The sequence below is a fragment of the Carettochelys insculpta genome, chromosome 4, assembly GCF_033958435.1.
Source record: "Carettochelys insculpta isolate YL-2023 chromosome 4, ASM3395843v1, whole genome shotgun sequence".
Classification (NCBI taxonomy): Eukaryota; Metazoa; Chordata; order Testudines; family Carettochelyidae; genus Carettochelys; species Carettochelys insculpta.
Genome location: NC_134140.1, coordinates 98,755,648 through 98,778,458, shown reverse-complemented (window position 1 = coordinate 98,778,458; position 22,811 = coordinate 98,755,648).

Below are 22,811 nucleotides of genomic sequence, written 5' to 3'. Positions count from 1 at the left end.
GGTAAATTTGTCAGTCCAATTATCCTAACAGAGCAGAATGTAAATATAATTTTCTCTCACAGTAGTCACACAATGCCACATGAATGCATGTTTAGTTATGAAGAGTATGATCTGTCTAGTTTGTTGGATGGGTAGTGCTCTTATTTTAAGGGGATGGATAATGTAAGCAATCTTAATTTATAAAACTCATAACATTTGCAGTGGAAATACTTGTTTGGGAAAATGAAAATTTGCTATATATGAGCACCCAGATATGCAAACAGAAAAGGTAAATCACAAATGAGGTAAGCCCTACTTTATACCAGTGCAACACTCTGTACTGGAGGGTTGCACTATGTGTGTGAAACTACTAAAGTGAAAGTGGTGCAAAAATCGGTACCTAGTACTAGTGTAGGGAAATTCTGGCACTTGCATGCTTGTCAAAAGCATACAAAAAAGGTACATGAGCATGGAAAAATACTACATTAATATTTAAATCCGAACAAATACTTACAAGGGGTTTCTTTTGTTTCATAGTAGAATATTGTCTCTTTGCAGCATGGGTATAATTCCCATTAAATACACAGTGGGAAGAACAGACCGCATAACACACATAGATTAAAATAATAGATGTTGGTGAGGGCATAGACTTATTTAGTTACTGAGCCCCTTTTTCCCACTGCAGCAGGGCTCAGTTCATTACAGCACATTTGTTCCTCCAATCCTGGTAATTGTGCTTAATGAATCCAAAAGTTAATTACTGTGCCATTTAATCAGCACAGTGATTTAGGGAACAAAAATATCCATGTGTTTTCTCTGTAAATATGTGGCATTTCCCATGTAATTAAATAGCCAGTAATTACCAGGTAACTAAAGAATACATGCATTGTATTCTTAGTGGTAAGAAAGTACTACCTGTTTTGTTGTCTGGTTATGGGCCTCATATCTCGGAAATTGAACAGCAATTACTTGAGTCACATTCTTACTGGAAAATTGGTAAACTTGAATACATGATTTTTTTTTTTATTTTCCATATCTGCTTCCTTCAAGGCTCAGAGGTTGGATAGGTCTGTTCTTAGCTAAGAGGAAGGTGAAACTCAAAAGAAAATTATATTGGCTGTCATCAAAAAGCTTTACTGAAACTGCAGTGTTTCTGAGACCAGAGCTACACTAAGGGAGAAAGTTGACCTAAGATCCACAGCTCCAGCTACGAGAATGGCATAACTGGCGTTGATGTATCTTAGTCTGACTGTCTCTGCTGGCCTTTTAGTGGGAGCTCAAAAGGAGAAGCTCTGTTGTCAAATTCCCTTATTCTTAGTGATTCACTGAAAGGAGTACCAGGGTCAACCATCAACATTCAATTGAGTGGGTCCATACTAGATCTTTTAAATAAAGGCCTGGGATATCTATCTCTGGAATGTTGACCCAGAGGTAAGTGTAGACAAGCCCTGAGGTTCCCCATTTTCTATGACTAGAGCTAGCTGAAAAGTCAGAACATTTATTTTTAATATTGCCTTTGAATTACTTGTTTTAAATTTTGGTTCTATTCCTGAATTGTTCCCTGAGCTTTGTGTGCTGTACAAATAATTTTCATGATATTTTTCCCAAATACACTTGCATTAACAAAGACATTATTCAGAAAATATTGTTCTGCCATCCCCACCTGGGACAGTCTGTCTCATTGTAATTTAACCCACTTTTACACTACCATTTAGAGTGTTTTACTTTGTTTTTTTATAGATTTCTTCATTTTAATGGTAGTGGGCATATATTAACGTTGTGCTTTTAAACTTTCTTTTGGCACTGGGTCTCTGAGACAGCAGCACCTCTGAGAATACATCTCTGACCAAACTCTCTACTGTGCAATAGATTTCTTAGTGTAGGCTTTTATGGCAGAGGCCTGGTATACTTTGAATGTGATTAGTTAAGAATAATCCAGAGAGAAAAATGAAAGCTTTAAAGTGAAGGTTGAACCTCTCTTATCTAGCACCCTGGGGACGTGACCAGTGCTGAAGCAGAGAATTTACAGAACCATGGGAGGTCAATATTTTCTAGCAGAATTACCAAAGCTTCCATTGCTTATGGAGCTCTTAGAAGTCATTTGGGGTAAATTAAAGCTAAATAACAGCACAGAACACATCCAGGACTGGTGATTGTGAACAACCTTTACGGGACCACAGGAAACTGGCCATACCCATGTTAAGTCAACTTCTGGCTAACTAAAATCATGCCAGACTATGAATGTTGCCGGACAAAAGAGTGCCAGATAAGAGATGTTCAAACTGTATAGAGGACCGTTGACAGATGACAGAACAGTGGCTGCAACATTTACTGAAACATAGGTAAATGTTGAAAGACAGAGTAGGAAGGGAGTGAACTAGAATGGAAGATGGGCTCCTCTATTAAAATCAATGGAAAATGTGGAAAAAAGTTTACAAAGATGGGTTATTTCAGAAAAAAATGAAAAGCTCTTGCTCATATTTGGACTAAGCCATTTTGTCTGCCCCTAATTAAAAATTACAAGAAAGATGAGAAAAATCTCGTTTTGTGGAAAAAAGAGTAATGTTTTCTTCTCTTTTAGACAGAATTGTACTGTAACCTTCCAGCTTACAAGCTCAGCTGCTGTGCTCCCAACTTAATAGAATTTTCCACTTTGTGTGCTCAGCCAAGCAGTTTTTCTTTCTTTTTTTCTTTTTTTTTTCATATCTGGCAGAGCAAATGCTGCTTATCAAGTCCTAAATACCAGGTCTGAAGTCTGAGAACTCACCTATTTCTTATGTATCCTCTCAAAAAACAAGAGAGTGCATTTTTTTGACAATTGAAAGAATAACCCTTACATATGTCAAGAGTATCAAAGATAATTTTATTCAAACTTTTCAGAATTATCCACCTTTAGGAAAAGGCCAAACAAAATTTCAGCTCAAAACGTTAATATTTTAGAAAGTTTCAGGCATAGGTTAAATAGAGGTTGCTCTGTAAACTTTTCACTCTAGCATTTATAACCAAAGCATGATGATAATATGCATATTTTAAAAATCTGAATATTGCTAAGAGTAGATGTGATTGCCAGAAGGTCACATTTCCCTGACCATGCCCCATTATTTGTGACCACTCTTCACCGTGGCCCAGGGAAAAATTATTTTAGTCTTTACTGCTGAGTTTTCCTAGGTTTCTTCATTAATGCTGTATTATACTCCATGTAGCAGAAGGCTGCCTCAGCACCCTGCCAAAGCAGGGCTTCTGAGTACTGGGATTAGAATTAAATCACTAAAAAAAACAGCTTATAGTAACTATAACATTCAGGGTTAAAATAGAATTTTTTCAGGATGTGAGAGAAAACTAGTGGAGTCACAGTGTCATACACTGAAGAACCTCCCATAAAACTCCAGCACCATTGTGTCTCAGTGCAAGGGACAAGTGCCTTAGGCTAACACTTCAAGGCTAAAAGCTGCAGCGCAGACATTCTTGCTTAGGAAAAGTTCGGACTTTGCAATCCAATGTGAGGTGAGGATCTCCGAGTCCAAGTTTCAACCTGAATGGAAACACCCACACTGCTGTTTTGAGCCCCATAGCATCAGCCTGAATCTTTCCACCCAAGCTCTGAGACTTGGGCCACACCTACACAGGCCCCTCCCTTTCGAAAGGGGCATGTTAATGAAGTGCTAAAATGAACATGCAGCACCTCATTAGCATAATGGTGGCCACGTGATTCGAAAGTGCCTCTTTCAGACCTCAAGCTGCCCCTGTAGATAGGGGCCTTTCCAAAAGATCCCCTGACTTTGAAAGCTCCTTCCTAAAATCAAATAGAAGGGGCTTTGGAACTCAGGGCAGCTTTCTGAAAGGCTCTCATGTACACAGGAGGCGTGCGTTCTGAAAGTGGCACTGTTGAATCATGAGCAGCTGCCCTTATGCTAATGAGGTGCTACATATTCATGTCATTGCCTCATTAGCATCTTCCAAACTCCCTCATTAACATGCCCCTTTCTAAAGGGAGGGGCCAGTGTAGATGCGGCCTTGAAGTATATTTTTGGCAGGACAAATGTACCCCCTGAGTTTAAGGCAATCTAGACTAATATCCTGTGCATCACAGGCCATCAAAATCACCCCAGTACTCGTATACTAAATCCAGTAATGGAAACAGAACTAAAGTCATTGAGGCTCACAGAAGGCTAGACGATTCTGTGCCATAGACAAAGACAATGATAACTGAAGTCACCAGGGTTTCCGGTCTGCTGAAATGACAGAGAAATGATTAGATGACCCACACCCACATGCCATATGGGGGAGAAGAAAAGAAAACAAAAAAAAAAAAAACGCCCAAAACATCCCCAGTCACCACCAAGCTAATCTGGTGGGAAATTTTTTTTCCATATAGTCATTGTTAAGATCATGAGCATGTGTGTCAACCAATTAACTGAGAGAGAATGCTAAGCATGACCTCAGGGCACTGTCCCACCTGGCTCAATGTCCCACCTTCAGGCATATTCCTTGATGCTTCAGATGAAGGAGATAAAAGCCTACTCACAGAATACATTCTGCGGGACTTGGGCTGACCCTTTCTGACCCCTGCCAGTGCTGGCTGAAGTCCTGAAGTGAGAGCTTTGGGAACACAAGACATAAAGCAGAAGTATCTTCCAAGGCTGCTGAGCCCCACCTCTCACCCTCACAAGCAACCTCATAAAAAAACTCATAATTTGTCCAGTTGTCTCTTAAAATTAATTAATTTGTTTGCTTTACCACCCCAAAACTCCCAGAGGGGAGAGGTTTTCCAGACCCTCTCCCCTCTGGTGGTTAGAAACCATCTTCTGATTTACAGTCTGAATTTCTTCATGGGCAATTCATATCCATTATAAGGTAATGGTCCTGGCAATAGGGGACTGCAAGGACAGCAAAGCAGAGGATCAGCGGTCTCATTAGAACAGTTGGTCTTCTGAACCGCGTCTACACGAGCCGGCTACTTCAAAGTAGCCGTGCCAACTTCGAAATAGCGCCCGCCATGTCTACATGTGGCGAGTGCTATTTCAAAGTTGAAATCGGCGTAAGGCGGCGAGACGTCGAAGTCGCTATCCCCAACAGGAGATGGGAATAGCGCCCTACTTCGACGTTGAACGTTGAAGTAGGGCACGTGTAGACGATCCATGTCCCACAACATCAAAATAGCAGGGTCCGCCATGGTGGCCATCAGCTGAGGGGTTGAGAGACGCTCTCTCCAGCCCCGAGCTCTATGGTCGCCACGTGCAGCAGCCCCTTAAAGCTCCCCGCCACCTGCGTTCCTGTGCAGGAAGCTGAGAGCACGTGCAGGCAGCAGCACTGCCACGCGGTCAGCCTGCATGCCTGCAGCAGCCACAGCCCAACACCCTCGCATCGATGGCAGCCAGCCAGCCCCCCAAGCGCCCCCAGGGCACCCCCCACAAGGGGAGCCAGGGCTCCCAGACTGGCAGCCAGCCGGGGAAGAGGCAGCGGGGCCCCTCCTGGATGGAGGCTGAGATCCAGGACCTGCTGGGGCTCTGGCGAGAGGAGGAGGTGCTCCAGGTAATGGGGAGCAAGGGGCGGAACATGGACGCATTTGCTCGGCTGGCCGAGGGCCTGGCTGCCCGGGGTTGCCCTGCCCGCACTCCTGACCACATCAGGAGTAAGGTTAAGGACCTGCGGCAGGGTTACACCCGGGCCTGGGATGCGGCCAGCCGATCTGGGGCCGCCCCAACCACTTACCCCTTTTACAGGGAGCTCAGGGCCATCCTGGGCCCGTGGTACACCTCTTCCACCCTGGCCACTCTTGACACCTTGGCTGACGAGCCCCAGCAGGCCCCGGAGATGGAGTCCGCCCCGGAGGCAAGCCCTGCACCCCAGGGGCCCCCACAGGAGCCCACCCCTAGGATGCCGGAGGCGGGGGGATCTTCCAGTGACGGGGGGCTCCGCATTGCCCTCCCGTCCTGGAGCTCCAGCAGGGCATCCACCCAGTGGGTGTCCCCTGACCGTGGGAGCGGACCGTCAGGTATGTACCCCCCCCGGTGCACACCCCCGGGGTTAAGGGGCAGGGACAACAGACATGACCAGGGCCCTCCACATGCCCAGATGACCATGGCCCCAAGGACAGCAGTGGCATGTCCCTCAGAAGAGTGCATCAGCCCCTGCTCCCCCAGCAGGACAGCGCCATGCCCCATCCCTGGGGATGGGGGGAGCGGAACCTAGGGTCCCCTGTGGGGTGGGGACACCCATCAGCATCAGCATCAGCATCTCCCGGGGACGGGGATGGGGAACCAGCAGCAGAGGGGTAGGGGGACAAGGGCCATGGGTCAGGGCCCACACTAAGGGCTGTCTCCACTCTTCTTCCCCCCTGTGTTCTGCAGCTGCACCATCAGAGGGCCCGGAGAGTGCCCGCGAGGTGTCTGTCATCCTGGAGAGCCCACCGGGACCATCCCAGCAGGCCAGCCCCTCAGCGGAGCACCGACCAACCCCAGGACGGGGTCGACGGCGGAGCCACCAGCAGAGGACAGCCACGGACCCCCAGCTGCTCGCAACCCTCCGGCGTCAGCTGGAGGTGTCGGAGCGGTGCCTGCGGGTGGAGGAGCGGCGGCTGGAGCTCCAAGAGCAAGCACTGGCCTGGTGCCAGGAGGCTTGGGGGGCCTTCATGCGCACCTTTGAGCGCATAGCGCAACACCTGGCCCCCCCCCCGCCATGCCTCCTGCCGCTCCGCCTGCTGCGCCACCCCCCGCTTCACCCGCCGCTCCGCCTGCCATCCCTCCACTGTCAGCCACCCTGCGGCCTGCTGCCGAGGGGGACGATGGGCCTGGGGACACCGCCGCCTGGCCGTATTTGCCGGTTCTCCCGGCCCCCACCCAGCCTCGCCTAGGGCTCCGGCCAAAGCGAGGGTCGCGCCCTCCAACACTGGGCACTGGACAATAGGGTGCAGGGCTGAGGACGTGCCCCCCCCCCTTTGTACATATCCCCCATTTGTATATAGTTTGTGTTGGACCCCTGTTTTGTTAGCTGCCCCCTATGTAAATATTTCCCCCCTCTTTTCTAAGTTATTAATAAGAAGTTGCACTGCTTGGTTTGACACAACATTTCCATTTATTTCAAAGAAAAGTGGGGGGGGGTGTGCTCTCGGGTGCTCTGTGGTGTGGGTGTGGGGGCAGGGAGTATTGTGGAGGATGTGGGGGTGGAGTGGGTGGCTCGCCTGCAGCTGGCCCTGCCAGCATTCACCCCGCAGCCTGGTCAAAATGGGCCCGCAGGGCCTCCTGGACCCGGATCCCCCCAGGGTTGACCTGGCGACTGGGGGCAGCAGGTGGCTGGATGTCGGCCCTGCCAGCCATCACAGCCCAGCCCTGGAAGAAGGCCTCTCCCTTGCTCTCCACCAGGTTGTGGAGTGCGCTGCACGCGCCCACAACCTGGGGGATGTTGGTGAGGCCTGCATCCAGGCGGGTGAGAAGACACCTCCAGCGCCCTTTGAGGCGGCCGAAAGTGCGCTCAACCATGTGTTGAACCGCTCCTGGCTGGCTGTGAGATGGCCTGTGTAAGGGTGCATGAGCCAGGGCCGGAGGGGGTACGCCGCGTCTGTGATGACGGAGAGGGGCATGGTGGTGTCCCCCACAGGGATCTCCCGCTGAGGGATGTAGGTCCCCACCTCCAGCCGGCGGCACAGGTCCAAATTTCTGAATACCTGGGCATCGTGGGTGCTGCCAGTCCAGCCAACATAAATGTCCAGGAAGTGGCCCTGGCTGTCCACCAAGGCCTGGAGGACCACGGAGTGGTATCCCTTCCTATTGAGGAAGTGTCCTCTGCTGTGCTCTGGGGCACGGATGGGGATATGGGTCCCATCCAGAGCCCCAAAGCAATTTGGGAAGCCCAGGGTGGCAAACCCCGCGATGGCAGCATCCGGGTCCCCAAGCCGCACGAGCCTGAAGGAGCAGGGCATTGATTGTGCAGACGACCAGCAGGAGAAGGACATGAGAGAGCACCAGTGAGGGTGCAGGGTGTGTCTGGCCCTCCACCCCCTGGGCTCCCCCGAGGGCTCCCCCGCCCAGAGCTTCCCCACCCCGGGTCCTCTTATCTTCATGAGGACAGCCCCAATGGTGGCCTTGCCCACACCGAACTGCTGCCCCACGCATCGGTAGCTGTCTGGAGTGGCCAGCTTCCAGATAGTGATGCCGACCTGTTTCTCGACCGTGAGGGCATGTCACATGGAGGTGTCCTGGTGCCGTAAGGCAGGGGTGAGCCACTGGCAGAGCTCCAAGAATGTCTGCTGGCTCATACGGAAATTCTGGAGCCAGCGGTCATCGTCCCACTCACCGAGCACCAGCCGCTCCCACCAGTCTATGCTCATGGGGTAGCTCCCCAGCCAGCGGCGTGTGCGGTCGGGGGGGGGTGGAGGGCAGCAAGGTCTGGGGTTGCTTCCTCATCCCCTGGGGGCTGCTCCTTTTCCACAAAGAAAAGATGATCAGCTGCCTCCTGCATGGCACTGAGCAGGGCAACCACTGCTCCTGCAGGGGCGGGTGTGTGGATCTCCAGCTGCTGCTGCTGCTGCTGCTGCTGCTGCTGCTGCTGGGGGTCCATACTGCTTCCACGGGGTGTGTGTGCTTGTGGCTCTGCAGATAGCATGCTGTGCAGGCTGAGTGTGTCTGGGAGGGGCCCTTTAAGGGAGCAGCTAGCTGTTGCCCCGGAAGTGCTAGTCTGCCCTGTGACCCTGTCTGCAGCTGTTCCTGGCACCTTATTTCAATGTGGGCTGCTTTGGTGTGTAGACGCCCCCCTGCAGCGCCTACTTTGATGTAGTGCTGCCCAATGTCGATGTTGAATGTCGACGGCACCAGCCCTGGAGGACGTGTAGACGCTGTTCATCGAAATAGCTTATTTTGATTTCGCTACATGGAAATAAGCTATTTCGATGTATCATACCCGTGTAGACGTAGCTCTGGAAAGGCAAAAGCACAGGGTCAGGTATCCAATCAGGGCTCTCAAACAGATCTTTTTCCTGCAGGCACTACATGGACAGTCTATATCTCTGTTGGTGTAAACATCAAATTCAGCTTCAGCAAACAACATTTTGCCTTTTGCTCCTTCACTGTGGCTTTTTACTCCCACCGACAATTCACCTGCATAGTTACCAGATACCCTACTAAGTTGATTGGGAGATGTTCACTTTTAATTGTCTCCAAGCTATATTTTTTTGAACTGCACCGGCAAAAGGATACAGTTCACCTATTTTATACTTGTGATAAGAAAGAGTGGGCACATCATTTTTTTTTTAAACTTGGATTCTGGGGGAAATACTGCATAATCGCTGTGAAACCCTAATTCCATGATGCTCTCTGTGTGGAGAACTACTGACCCTGGCAGCAGGCGAGAAGGCAAAAAGGGTGTGCAGTGACAGATCCATTATTAAACTGTACTTAACTGTGACGATTGCTTAGCTCACCATTTCAGACTGAGGACGTGGCCAAATACAGAAAATATTATGACAATGGGCACCAGTTAAATGTCTTCCACAGCAGGATTTGCTATTTGAAAACCACAGGAGAAGGGGTATTTTTTTTATCTCTGTCCTTTTCTAGAGGGGAAAGCCTGGAGGGAGCATTTGTAAAACTAAATAAATGAATCGGGCATTTTCAAGTGGACATTAATGAGGAAAAATGTAAACTAAAAATATAGTATTCTTTTAGGGTTAGGTAGATGGTCTACAATCCAAATGAGGAGTTTTCTTCTGTTTCTATTTGAAGGAGAAATGAGCTTATTTTGGTGTATAATTTAAGAGGTCTATCCATTCTTCTATCTACAAATATGAAATGAAACTTTCCAGCCATATTGTTCTCATATCTAAGGCTAGAGTAGAACCTGTTGTACATAATATCTAGGAAAAAATACTTGTTAAATTTCCTATTTTTATAGTTTTTATTTTCAAATAGACACAAACACACAAACAACCAATGTGTATTTCGTAGCTTCACCATTCATAAGACAGTTATTAAAAACCGATCCATCATGGAACCAAACAGGGATGCTAAAAATTATAATAATGCTAATGTTGTTGACCTATTGACAATGTATTTGGCAGACAGCAGAAAACACACTGGCAGACCAAACCAAATATTCTGTCTTACGCTATCATTTTCTCCAGTGTTTCGGTAAGGGGTGGGAGTTGAAAAAAGAGAGCATGTACCTTAGGTGCACTGGGATCAGGGAAGAAGGAAGTCAGGATTCCTTCTGACATCTACTTTTCTGGCTAAATGCACTATGGAAAAGAAAGTGAGAGTGCAAGATAAAAGCTGGTCTGAAGCTCTGTTTGCAACAGGACGTTCATGTCATTTGACGTATGAAACCTCTAAAACTAAACATATACAATTTTCACAACGTAGTTAAAATTGCCCATGCTGTGTTTGGTTTACAGAGTATATCAACACACAAAAAGGCATTTAAGTAAACTGCTATGGGACTAAGAGGAGTGGGGGAAGGTGAGGTGAGTCCTTATTTACTTTCTCAAAGAACAACATGGTAGAAATGATAGCTATGAAGTCATACAAATATTTGCTATTTTATGAGGGCAGTATCGATAAATAGTTCAGGGAAGGGATTGTAATGAAACTAAGTACTCTTTGTTGGCATTTTATGAGCTAGCATGTGCATGCTCCAGCTCATTAATATAACTGAGCTCTTGTCTGACTAGATCAAATTACTTAATGCCATGCTTATTCTAGAATGATATGCTCTTGGAAGATGACTGATATCTGGCAGCAACCAACATCTTGAATTAAGATTGATTTTGACCAATCAAAATAAGGCAGATTGGACATTGTAAATCTCTTCAATGATTACAAGTTCAGATGATGTGGGATAGAAGCCAAATGTTAATATCATGCTCAATGAATACTTCTGTGTTATGTTTGGCTAATGGGACCTCATACAAAATGACATGTGAAGCAAAACAAAATTGGTAAACTTTGGCCTCTCCTTGAAAAAATGGAAAACACTTACTTTCTGCTAGAAAGGTTTTACCAGAGTTTATTCTAGAAGCAGAAAATGTTTTTGTGGAACTATCACTGCTGTTGCTTATAAAAAAATGCATATACATGTCAGTGGAAAGTTGGGGTTACTGCCTTCTGGTGTTAGATACACATGGGCAGGATTCATAGACGTGATTTGCAATATTCTACACAAGCTTATCAACCCGTATAGGATTGTAGTTTCTGTGGAAATATTAAGTGACATGTCCTTAGAGGAATAGGTGGGATATCACTAATACAGGTTCTACATGAGTGAATGAGTGAAATCTTAGGAAAGCAAAAGGCCTGAAGAATTTGTGTGGGCTAGAACAGACAATATACAGAGGTACAAGCTTGCAAGGAAGAATTCTGTTTGTAAGAATAAAATGAATTTTGGGATATATCTAGAAAGACATTATGTCAGACAGGGTATAGAACCTGTCCATGTAGTACTAACTGAGAATATTTCTAAAATATTACTTATAATAGCACCTCCACCTCAAAGAGTCATTTATATTTGAAAGAATTCAGAGATCTGACAAAGGCCATTTAGGGTTACAAGAAACTTTACAACAGCTAAAAGATGTTTTAAGCTTAGCTAAATGAGAACTGAAAAGAGATGATATGACGTCCATATGTGAGTATTTACAGGGCATTTTTAAGAGAGAATATTTTTACGCACTGAGGAAGAAGTGATTGTTTGCTATGGTTCAAAGGACATATTATTAGAAATAGTGGAATGAAACTTAGCAAAATTTAGGCTGAAGGTGAGGGAAAAATCACGGTCTGTTGAATGGTTGATTGGTCTCTGAAGAGATACAGTGGAAGCATGAATTTAGTCCCTTGCATCATTTAAACTTGTATTAAGCAAGACACTTACATGCAATGTGGACAGCAGCCATCTATAGTTAGAAGACTGTAAAGGTGGCTTGCTGCTAAGTTTCCAGTTTTATTTCTAGAACTATCTAAAATATTCCTCCACATTGACTGAGCTGAAAATTTTGGATATAGTGCTTGGTTTTTGGTTACGATTATATTTAGTCAAATAGGCTACTGGTTTAGGAATAACTAGTCGGACAGAATTGGATCACTACATGGAAAGCAAGAGATTGTGCCTCAAGGAGTATGTCAGGTCTGGTGCAGTCACAGGGCTGTTTGGCTCGACATGGATGAATGCAAGGACTGAGGTTTGGACAGACTTCCCTGTGAGAAAGACTCTCCTTCCACATGCTCCGAAAAAGGGTCCTATGCCAATTTGGCCCATTGCCAGCATTTTTGTATTGTTCTCTTTATGATTGCAGGCAAACATTTTAAAGGTTATTTCCTTCTTTCTCTGCATGATGAGGAATAAGGACACTACTATAAGATCTTGATGGTGAAAGAAAGAAAGGGAGAGAGCTTCTATTAGTATTTCTGGCCATCTCAGTGACAGCCACAAGTCAACAGCTGGTCTCACATAACAGTTTTACTGTCAATTGTGCTGATAACTCCAGTCCCTGGATTACATTACTGTTGACCTGAATAACCATTTATGAAATTGGACAATGACAAAGAGCCAAATAACAAGAGTGACCTAACAATTCAGGCTGGTCAGAAAATATATCCCCTTAGACTCTAAAACATCTGATTGTGGCAATTTTGAGATTAAAATCTGAGAAAATATTGAAAGGAAATACGTCTATTGAAGCAAAGGAATCAGGAAGACAGCTTACTCAAGTGAGAACTGTTTCCTGGGATATGTGTCCATAGACACCATTCATGAACAAGCTTGAACAGTAAATCTGAAGACACATGTAGCATTTTTAACTTTAAATTGATTTGGGGAGACTGTCAGGAATGTGACTCTGTTTTGTAAATGAAGTTCAAATGACACGAATCCTAAATTTGAGCAACATTCAGAGGTAAAGCAGACAGATACATTTTCCAGGTCAGTTTAAGGACCATCCTAGCTACAAACATAAAGCATTTGTGCCTAATGCCTTTTTGACTAATGGGACATCAGAAATAATGTCCTAGAACAAACAACAGCCATTGAGATGAGCCATGGAAATGCACTGAGGAAGTTGGGGGACAGTATTTCTTGAAAAAGTTTTGTTTAGAGGAGACGCAGTGTGTGTGAATTCTGTTGCAATATGGAACAATAAGAGGTGTAAGGAAGGATAAAGTTACAATTTGGCAGAAAGAACTAAAATGGAGGGCAGCCTTAGGGATGGTATTTTTTACATCTGTGTAAAGTGTTAAAAGAAAGTGGCTGTATCTGTGATTTATTACCATTGTCACAAGACACCCACATTGTCCTTATCCTAATCTTTTTTTTTTCTTTCCGTTTGCCTACCCTGGAGATTCTGCCCTTCTGTTAATGCAGCTGTTCCTTAACCTTGTGCCTACACGTGGTAAAAGAGGCTGAGGACAAAATCTTTTGACCCTGGGACAAAAGGGTTAAGAGCAAGGGGGAAAATATCTACATGGGAGGGAAAGTGATTGCAGAGTTGGAAGAGAAGGGAGCTCCTTTGGGACAAATCTCTTAAAGTAAGGAGATCACAGCCATGGGTACTTCTGGGTGGTCATTCCTGTCTGCTGCCTAGTGAAGCTTATCAAAAGGTAACAACTAGGAGCAAGGGTAACAGTACTGTGGAGTAATTAATTAAAAAAAACCAAACAAAACACATTGTAATATCACCACTCCACATTTGTGTTTTGCTTCTCATATATGCAACACCTTAGCTGTGTCTACACGTGCACGCTGCTTCGAAGTAGCGGCACTAACTTCGAAATAGCGCCTGTCGCGGCTACACACGTCGGGCGCTATTTCGAAGTTAACTTCGACGTTAGGCGGCGAGACGTCAAAGTCGCTAACCTCATGAGGGGATCGGAATAGCGCCCTACTTCGACGTTCAACGTTGAAGTAGGGAGCGTGTAGACGATCCGCGTCCCGCAATGTCGAAATTGCCAGGTCCTCCATGGCGGCCATCAGCTGGGGGGTTGAGAGATGCTCTCTCTCCAGCCCCTGCGGGGCTCTATGGTCACCATGGGCAGCAGCCCTTAGCCCAGGGCTTTTGGCTGCTGCTGCGGCAGCTGGGGATCCATGCTGCAGGCACAGGGTCTGCAACTAGTTGTCGGCTCTGTGTATCTTGCGCTGTTTAGCGAAAGTGTGTCTGGGAGGGGCCCTTTAAGGGAGTGACTTGCTGTTGAGTCCACCCTGTGACCCTGTCTGCAGCTGTGCCTGGCACCCTTATTTTGATGTGTGCTACTTTGGCGTGTAGACGTTCCCTCGCACCGCCTATTTCGATGTGGTGCCGCGCAACGTCGAAGTTGAACATCGACGTTGCCAGCCCTGGAGGACGTGTAGACGTTATTCATTGAAATAGCCTATTTCGATGTTGGCTTCACGTGTAGACGTAGCCCTTGGGACTTAACAGAATAATGCCTAGCCCAGTTTTCAGAATGAATCTGTTATCCACGTGAGCCCCAATGTCAGGATGACGTTCCCACTATGTAATAACATTTTTCGAACCAAGGCCTTTGAGAGAAATGGTCACAAAAATCTATTCAATATAAATGACACACCAGGCTCAGAGGTTATCTTTCTAAGGGTGATAATTCTGGGCAGGCTGTTTTAAGTCATGCTTTAAAGTATTAAATCTCAGGGTGCTCATAGGTGATTGGGGTCCTGTACATCCTGGTAAAGGGAAACATGAGTGGTATTTAAATGCTAAAGGGAGAAAGGATGCTCTTGAGGTAATGACAAGAACCAGGGGCCAGGAAGTCTGAGGTCTGTTCCAGCCTCTGACGTCTGACTTGGCGTGGACACTTTACAACTGCCATGTGCTCTGTTTCCCCCACCTATAAAATGGGGCTGTGGAGCTGAGGAAGAAAATTATGTATGGATTTTATAAAGCACCATAAAATGTAATGTGGTACAAAATGTCTATGAAAGTGTGCAGAATAAAGTGAAAATGAACAATCAGTGATCAAAGTGAGAAAATTTCAAATTCCAAAGTTCACCACCTTTCAATTTTTCCTATATTTTACAAAAAGAAAGTGCTTTATCCAATTCTTTACTTCCTTACTATCAGTTGAGTGTGGGAGATGTTCCTGAACAGGTGCTACAGTAGAAGGAAACATAGCCACGACCAAAGAGCATACACTTTTGTGCATCTCTCTACTTCAATAGCAATCAAATTTTGTTACTTATTGTCCTGCTCCTAATAAAAAATAACGATACGAAATAATATAGATGTCCATTTTTATGATTATTCAAATTAATATTTTGCTAGGGCAGAAAACGGTGCATTTTAGATCAGTCTACAGTGGTCACTTATAGTTAAGGTGACCATATTTCCCTATCCCAAATATGGGGCATCCTGGGGTATGTGGGGTGGGTGCAATTTCTGGCTGCAACTGCCAAGCAAGTGCAGTTCCCTGGCTGCCCCATGCCATGGGCACTGGAATGGGGCTGCCATCCTGGGGGGAGCTCCCCAGAAGCAGGGGCAGTTGCCCTGAAGAAGGTGGGGGGATGTTGCTGGCAACCTCACACCACTGGACTCCAGGAGTGATGTAGGGATGCGCCCTGGCTCCAGTGCTGGCTGACCAGTGGGGGCTGCCATCCTGTGGTGGTAGGTGGGAGTGCTCCTTGGCTGAAGGGGATGGCTGCAGCTCCTGGCTGCCCCATGCCTCCGGGCACTGACAATGGGGCTGCCACCCCATTGGAGAGCTCCCCAGTTGTGGGACTCCCTAGGTGTGGAAGCGGTTGCCTGCCAAGGGGCTAGGGGTGGGGAGTGGCTACACAGGAGCCTGTCCTGTGGCGGGGATTGGGCTACCTCCCTGCAGTGGTCCCGCTGGCTGCAGGTGCCCCTTAAAATCTTAGAGGTTCATGGAGGTTAGGTTCATTAATGACTATTAGCCAGGCTAGGTAGGAATGGTGTCCCTAGTCTCTGTTTGTCAGAGGCTGGTTATGCATGGCAGGAGAAAGGTCGGTACCTGATCGGTTCACTCTCTCTGGGGCACCTGCTAGTGGCCACTGTCGGCTGAAAGGATACTGGGCTGGATGGACCTTTGGTCTGACCCAGTATGGCCATTCTTATGTTCTTATGACAAAACACACTACCCTACCCCGCAAATATAGCCGGCTGTACCTCTGTGGCAGGACCCGTGGCTTCCTTTCCTACTGCTGCCTGTCCTATCCAATCAGTACTTGCTGCACATAGTGTCTGGCCAGCTCCTAATTGATTTTTACCTGCAGCTGCACTGACTTGGGGAAAGGGCATCTCAGCAGAGGGAGTGAATATACAGGATAATTACCATTTGTGTTAAAAAAATGAAATAGGAGACCAGCCTAAAATATGGGACTGTACCAGTGAAAATGGTATGGATGGTCACCCTCCTTATCGTCTATTAGGCTCATGTGAGATGTTTAGTAGCCGCATATTTTAGGTGCTGATAGCCCTTTTAAAAATAAAATTATTCACCTATAAAATTACTGTGGTTGCCCTCATTATTCATATGCATATCTTTTAATCCATTGTAAGTAAAACAAGTTTATTCTGAGTTGTGTAAAAGAATATTTCCTTTAATCAGTTCTAAATTTGATATCCTACAGTTTCATTGAATATTTCCTTGTTCTTGCATTATAAGAGGGTAAATAGGAGGACTTGAATTATGAAAAAGGGCAATTTCATAGTTGACTGCTATTTTCATGAGTATTTGTTAATTGCTGAAAACATACAGAATATGAGCTACCCCTCCCTTTTACCCAGATTATTCCTTGGTCTCTTGAAAGCATGATGAATGGCCTCACAGAATAATAACAGTCGGAGCCCATTTTATTACTGAAAAAGACTCTGCAGTCTGAAGATATAAAGGGGAATGTGACAGCACACATGGAATATGGGATCATTTGGAATTACACCAGTGCTGATCCTGCAAAGTTAAAACTGAGTGGTTTCATTGAAAATCTGATGTCATTCAGAGCGGAAAAAAAAAAAGACAAAGGTTATAAATGCAAAACTGAACTACACTGATATAGCTACCTTTTTAAAACAAGTCTGGATGATTTTTTCCATCAGTGAAATCTCTGGAAAGCCCTAAATAATTGACTGTTCAGAAGCCAGCAACTGAAACTGAAGTTGGAAGTTCTGTTTGCACAGGTGGCTAACCTATTGGGAGACCCAACGCTTACCCTGTCATCCATATCAATTATTCTGAGACTTTGTCTGTTCAGTATCTGCCAGGTTTGATAACAGAGGCCTTTTTAGAAACTGCTGACACAACATCTATCATATTATCTTTAGAATGCAGAACACTTTCTTTGTAGGAACTTAATGAGCACAGGTACAGGATAAGCTGCAAGGACAATAAAACAATAGGCCAATTAAGAAACAGACCCAAATTTCCAGGAGTCTAACTATAAACAGAAAGTGGGAACCCAGAATGTTGTACTTACAAGGGGTTGTATGGACTGCTGTATAAACAACGAAATTCAAGCAATTATTCCTGTGGTTGCCAAGGGATTTACCTGTCTTTTGGCAAGGTCCAACTTTTTATGAAGCTTATAGTTTGGCCCAGATGCATCAGTGAATAAGATACCACACACAGAGATTTGTTTCAAATGAAGGCTGCAACTTTCTTAATGCTAAGGGTGAAAGAGTCAGGTTATTCCTCCCCAGAAAAAGTGGGTCCAGTATGGTATCCAAAATAAAAGCTGTAAAGACAAGCACAGTCCTTAAGAGGAGGCAATGTCCAGCCCTCTTCTGTGAGGTCCACTCAAAGATCAAGCCCAAGAAAACTCTTGTGGGTAGAATGAGGATTCCAATGGCATTCTTCTGCCAGTGTTGCCAAGTATCACCTATTCAGTCATATTCGGTGTTTTCTTAAAGTTCCAGCTCCTGAAGACAAGTCATCTTTTGTTACCAAAGGAAAGAAAAGAAAAAGACTTCAGCCCTCATGGTTAGTGAGAAACTCTCAGTTCACATTTCAGGCTAACTTCAAGACTTGAAAACCAGAAGGCAAATAAAAAGAACGCCACACTTTTATTACCTGAAAAGTCTCATTATTTAAAGCTCATCTTGTGGTTTCTGGAAGCTGAGGCATACTTTTTGATCACCTGGGGTTGACAACACTGCAGTGAAGCTCTCCCATTGCTTGACAATGCACAGCAAGAGTTCAGCTGATGATCAGACTGCAGCAGCAATTCTAATACCCCTGCAACCTCATGAGCTATACTAACCATTAAACTGTGCTAGCCTGCCATGCAGCAATGCCCAATACTCCTCAGCACCACCTCACCCTTAACTACCTTACCATTGTGCACCAAGACAGACAGCTCCTCCCCATTCCTATGTGCCAATTTTCAAAGTGAGAAAAGGCCTCCCTACTCCCTTGAAAGGGTGCTAGCTACAAAACCAGGGCTGACTGGGAAATCTAGCAGTAAGAAACAGGAAAAACAAACACAGGCAAAGGGAGGGTATAAAGAACACACATATATTAGTGCCCACTGCCAGAATGAGCAATATAATCTGTTTTGTAAGGTATATTACAGTTCTCGCTTAGATGCCCATAAGGTATATAATTAGGTCCTCATAATATTCCCTCTGGTAATCTTGAACAAAGCTATATAGTAACTGCCTTGCTATCATTAGCCGTGTCTACACGTGCACGCTACTTCGAAGTAGTGGCACTAACTTCGAAATAGCGCCCGTCACGGCTACACACGTCGGGCGCTATTTCGAAGTTAACTTCGACGTTAGGCGGCGAGACGTCGAAGTCGCTAACCCCATGAGGGGATAGGAATAGCGCCCTACTTCAACGTTCAACGTCGAAGTAGGGACCGTGTAGTCGTTGCGCGTCCCGCAACTTCGAAATAGCGGGGTCCGCCATGGCGGCCATCAGCTGAGGGGTTGAGAGATGCTCTCTCTCCAGCCCCTGCGGGGCTCTATGGTCACCATGGGCAGCAGCCCTTAGCCCAGGGCTTCTGGCTGCTGCTGCGGCAGCTGGGGATCCATGCTGCAGGCACAGGGTCTGCACCAGTTGTAGGCTCTGTGTATCTTGTGTTGTTTAGTGCAACTGTGTCTGGGAGGGGCCCTTAAGGGAGCGGCTTGCTGTTGAGTCCGCCCTGTGACCCTGTCTGCAGCTGTGCCTGGCACCCTTATTTCGATGTGTGCTACTTTGGCGTGTAGACGTTCCCTCGCAGCGCCTATTTCGATGTGGTGCCGCGCAATGTCGAAGTTGAACATCAACGTTGCCAGCCCTGGAGGACGTGTAGACGTTACTCATCGAAATAGCCTATTTCGATGTTGGCTTCACGTGTAGACGTAGCCATTGTGTTCTGAGTGACTTTTTACAACTTTTGGTTAGCTAGGGTTCAGATCCTACTCCTACTGAAGTAAACGGCAAAATTCCTAGAGAGAAACCTCCAGCGTGGGACTGGATAAGAAACGTATTTACTATAGACTGCTGGGGGCAGGGCTGAAGACAGGGAAATGTATGTGCATGCACAGGGAGTGTGTGGCCATGGATGAAAGATAAGTGGAGCCTGGTTCCAAGGTCCCAGTCCTGGGTGAGCTCTGTTAACCCAACTTGAAGAGGAAGGTAAATTGCATCAGGAAAAGGACAGAGTAAGGATGAAGTAGAGGAATTAATCTGTGCATTCTTGAGACACCACAACTACATGCTGCTGGCTCCAATCCACCTCAGAGCAATTGTGAAAAGGTACAGAGAACACTGCAGCTATGCAGGTAAATAAATCTGTCTATGAAATGCAAAAATAAGTACTTCTAGTGTACACTGATGTTTGGAGTCAGTGGCTGAGTGACCTCATGTAAGCCAGTAAAAAAACACCTTTACCTGTGAATAATCATCAGTGTGCTGAGTATATCTTTTTCATGTCAGACAAATTGTACTCTTAAAGAAAAGCAATTCAACATATGGATTTCTGATACCATGTTATAGGTCTCAGGGTATCCACTTACCTCCACACAAATTTGATTTTATAAAAGGGGCAACAGTCCCCTAAAACAGGATTGTGTGCTTTAAATTCACAAATGTAAATGTCTCTGTGTGCTACTATGGCCTGGGTAGCAACCTTTTTTTTTCCCCTTGGAACATGCAGTTAAATTTAATGTTCAGCCTATAATCAAATAAAATGAGCATAATGGCCTCAAATGTTTCTCTGGAGGAACGTAGCTTACACAATCAGCAAAGGGATTGTGTAATCACTGGCATCAGATACCGCTCAGTAGCATTGCCAAGCTCAATGCAGAAGAGAACCAGAATGTCTTCTGCAAACAGACCAAATTGCCCCATAACTGACCTGGAGGGTACTTCTCCTCGGTCAGCCTTTACCTCACTGATGGGAAAGTGGGAATAAGGTTTACATTATAGCTGCTTGTGAGGTATCTAATTGAAGAAAGTGATTGTTTTGATTTGAAAAGCTTTTAAAGGTCATCATTGAAATGTCAGAACCAAAAGGCAGAGCCCTGTTTCTAGTTGAGCTCATGGCCACAAAACATCAGAGGAAAAGTCACAAAGAATGCATGTGGCTTAGGCTACCTGAACCCGTGCCATAACACAGAAATTAATTCACAATGCTCAATCCTTTTATGTTTACCTAATGTAAAAACTTAGACAACGCCAGCTATTAGTGCCACTATGGGCTAGTAACTGGCGTTTGAACTTGTCTCTCCCTGTGGCAGCCTACATACTGAATCCTTCATCCCATGCCAGAGCGACGATCAATTATTTAAAAGAAGAAAAACAAAACTGAGTTAAGAACCTGAGCGATGCTGGGTAAATCTTCCAGTACTGCTACATTGCATATAATCCACACAGTACTACCCTGTAATTTTTTTTTTTCATATATTTTTGTTAGTGTAGTGCTGGTGGTGGTGGGGGAAAGGTGTATGTGTATGTGCATGTATGGTGTACTTAGTGCTCTGCCGACTGTTTACTTCAGTTTCCACCCTGACAAGCTCAAACTCCAGTTACTAGCCCATAGTGGCACTAATATCTTGGGGCCAGGTCAGAAGTGACTCTTCATGGCTGCTGCAGCTCCAGTGAGCACAGCCAGGTGGGTACATGTTCCCCAGGTGGGGCAGGCCCAGGTTCATCTGCCCCGGCATGCCCCCAGCCAGAGTGAGGAATGCAGCAAACTGTGCACTTTTCACATGCTGCTTGACGACAGGGAACAGCCAGCAATGTTCCTGTACAAATCTGGGGGAGGGGATGGCTCCAGCTCCCCGACATTGCTAACTGGTGCCTGAGAGATTGGGAGGCTTGGGGCTGGAGCAGTCTGGGAAGGGTGGGAGTAGACCCCCCAGCCAGCCCCTTTCACCTGCCTGGTGATTCTGTCTCTTTTTTATATGGGTTGATGAGAAGCAATCCCATTCCAGGTACATAACCTTTTCCCTAGCACAACCAGACCCTCACCATGCTTTAAGTTATGATAAGAGGCCAGCTGCATACCAAATCTGGTAGTCCTAGCTCTTCATGTTTAGGAGGGATTCTTGAACAGACAGACAGATGGACTCTTTCAAGTACATAGCAGATTTATTCTACACATGTTGCACTAGTGATATCTAGATGACAAAGTCCAGAACCCTCACTTTGAGTATCCATGAGCTATTAAGTGACACAGTTTGACCTCCTCACCTACACTGTGTCCACAATCTATCTCTCCCAGAGCTACTGCTAGGAAACCCAAAGCTCTGAACAGCTGTCAAACAATTGCTTTTAAAAGTAAAAAAGTCTACTCTAAAAATTTGTCATCCCTCCTCACTCTTGCCTTGCTGATTCAAACTAACAATAACGCAGTGGCCCAAACTTAACGTGAGGCAGTAGTCAGTCGTAGACTGACGTTAGTTTTAAGGTCTAATAGCCCCTTAATCACAAAAGCTACAAAGTTGGGTTTTATGTCATTAGCACATGTTTCAGCTCATCTGAAATACAATATTAATCTTTCCGTTGAACTTCATGTCAGTTTTGTTAGTTGTCCTGATGGATCCTAAAATATCATTCATAACAGCCTGCATATTTTGTAGGGAGAAGCTAAGTCAGGTCATATTAGAGGTTTTCTAAAATTTGTAGCATCTGTTGCTGTCCTTTTAAGGTCTGAACATTTGATTTCATGGTATAGAAGGATATGGAAAATGGAGCTTGTAGCACTTATTTTAAACTTTCCTGGAAATAGAACTTGGATCTGTTAAGAAATGTATGAAGAATGTACAAAGGCACTGTTTGGTATCCAGTTTTATTGGCACTTGTTTAGGATGACCTGTATAACTTATTTCTGCATGAGTTTGCTCTTGATAATAATGTTGTCATTTCAAACTTCTGCCAAGAAAACTCTTATATACCATGCCACATGATCGTGTACTCATTCTGTATGCCTTATAAGATATCTCTTTTGCCAAAATAGCTTTGAGGGTTATTGAATTCATAATATGTGGTGAAGTACAAGCTATCATTTAACTAGAAATTTCTTTTAAAAAATTCATACTGTCATGCAAAACTATGTGTTTAAATAACAGGGCACTGGGTCTTGCAAACTCCAACTACTTATGTGAACTCCACAGACTCACAAAATAGCTTGCAAAGTACACAAGATCTTGTCCTGCATTTTACCTTACCCATTGTCTAATTCTTATGCATTCAAATTGTCTGTTATTGGTAGCATTATGCTTCTCCACTGCTGTAATATATAACATCTCTAAAGGCAAGGATGATAGCAGGCCTGCAGTACAGCTGTATATATTATTTTCCCTCTTTAAAAGACATTTTTATTAGCTGAGATTCTAGAAACAGACAAAAAGAATCTTTTCCACCAGTGATTGCATCAATAATCATTATGCACAATAGTTGTAC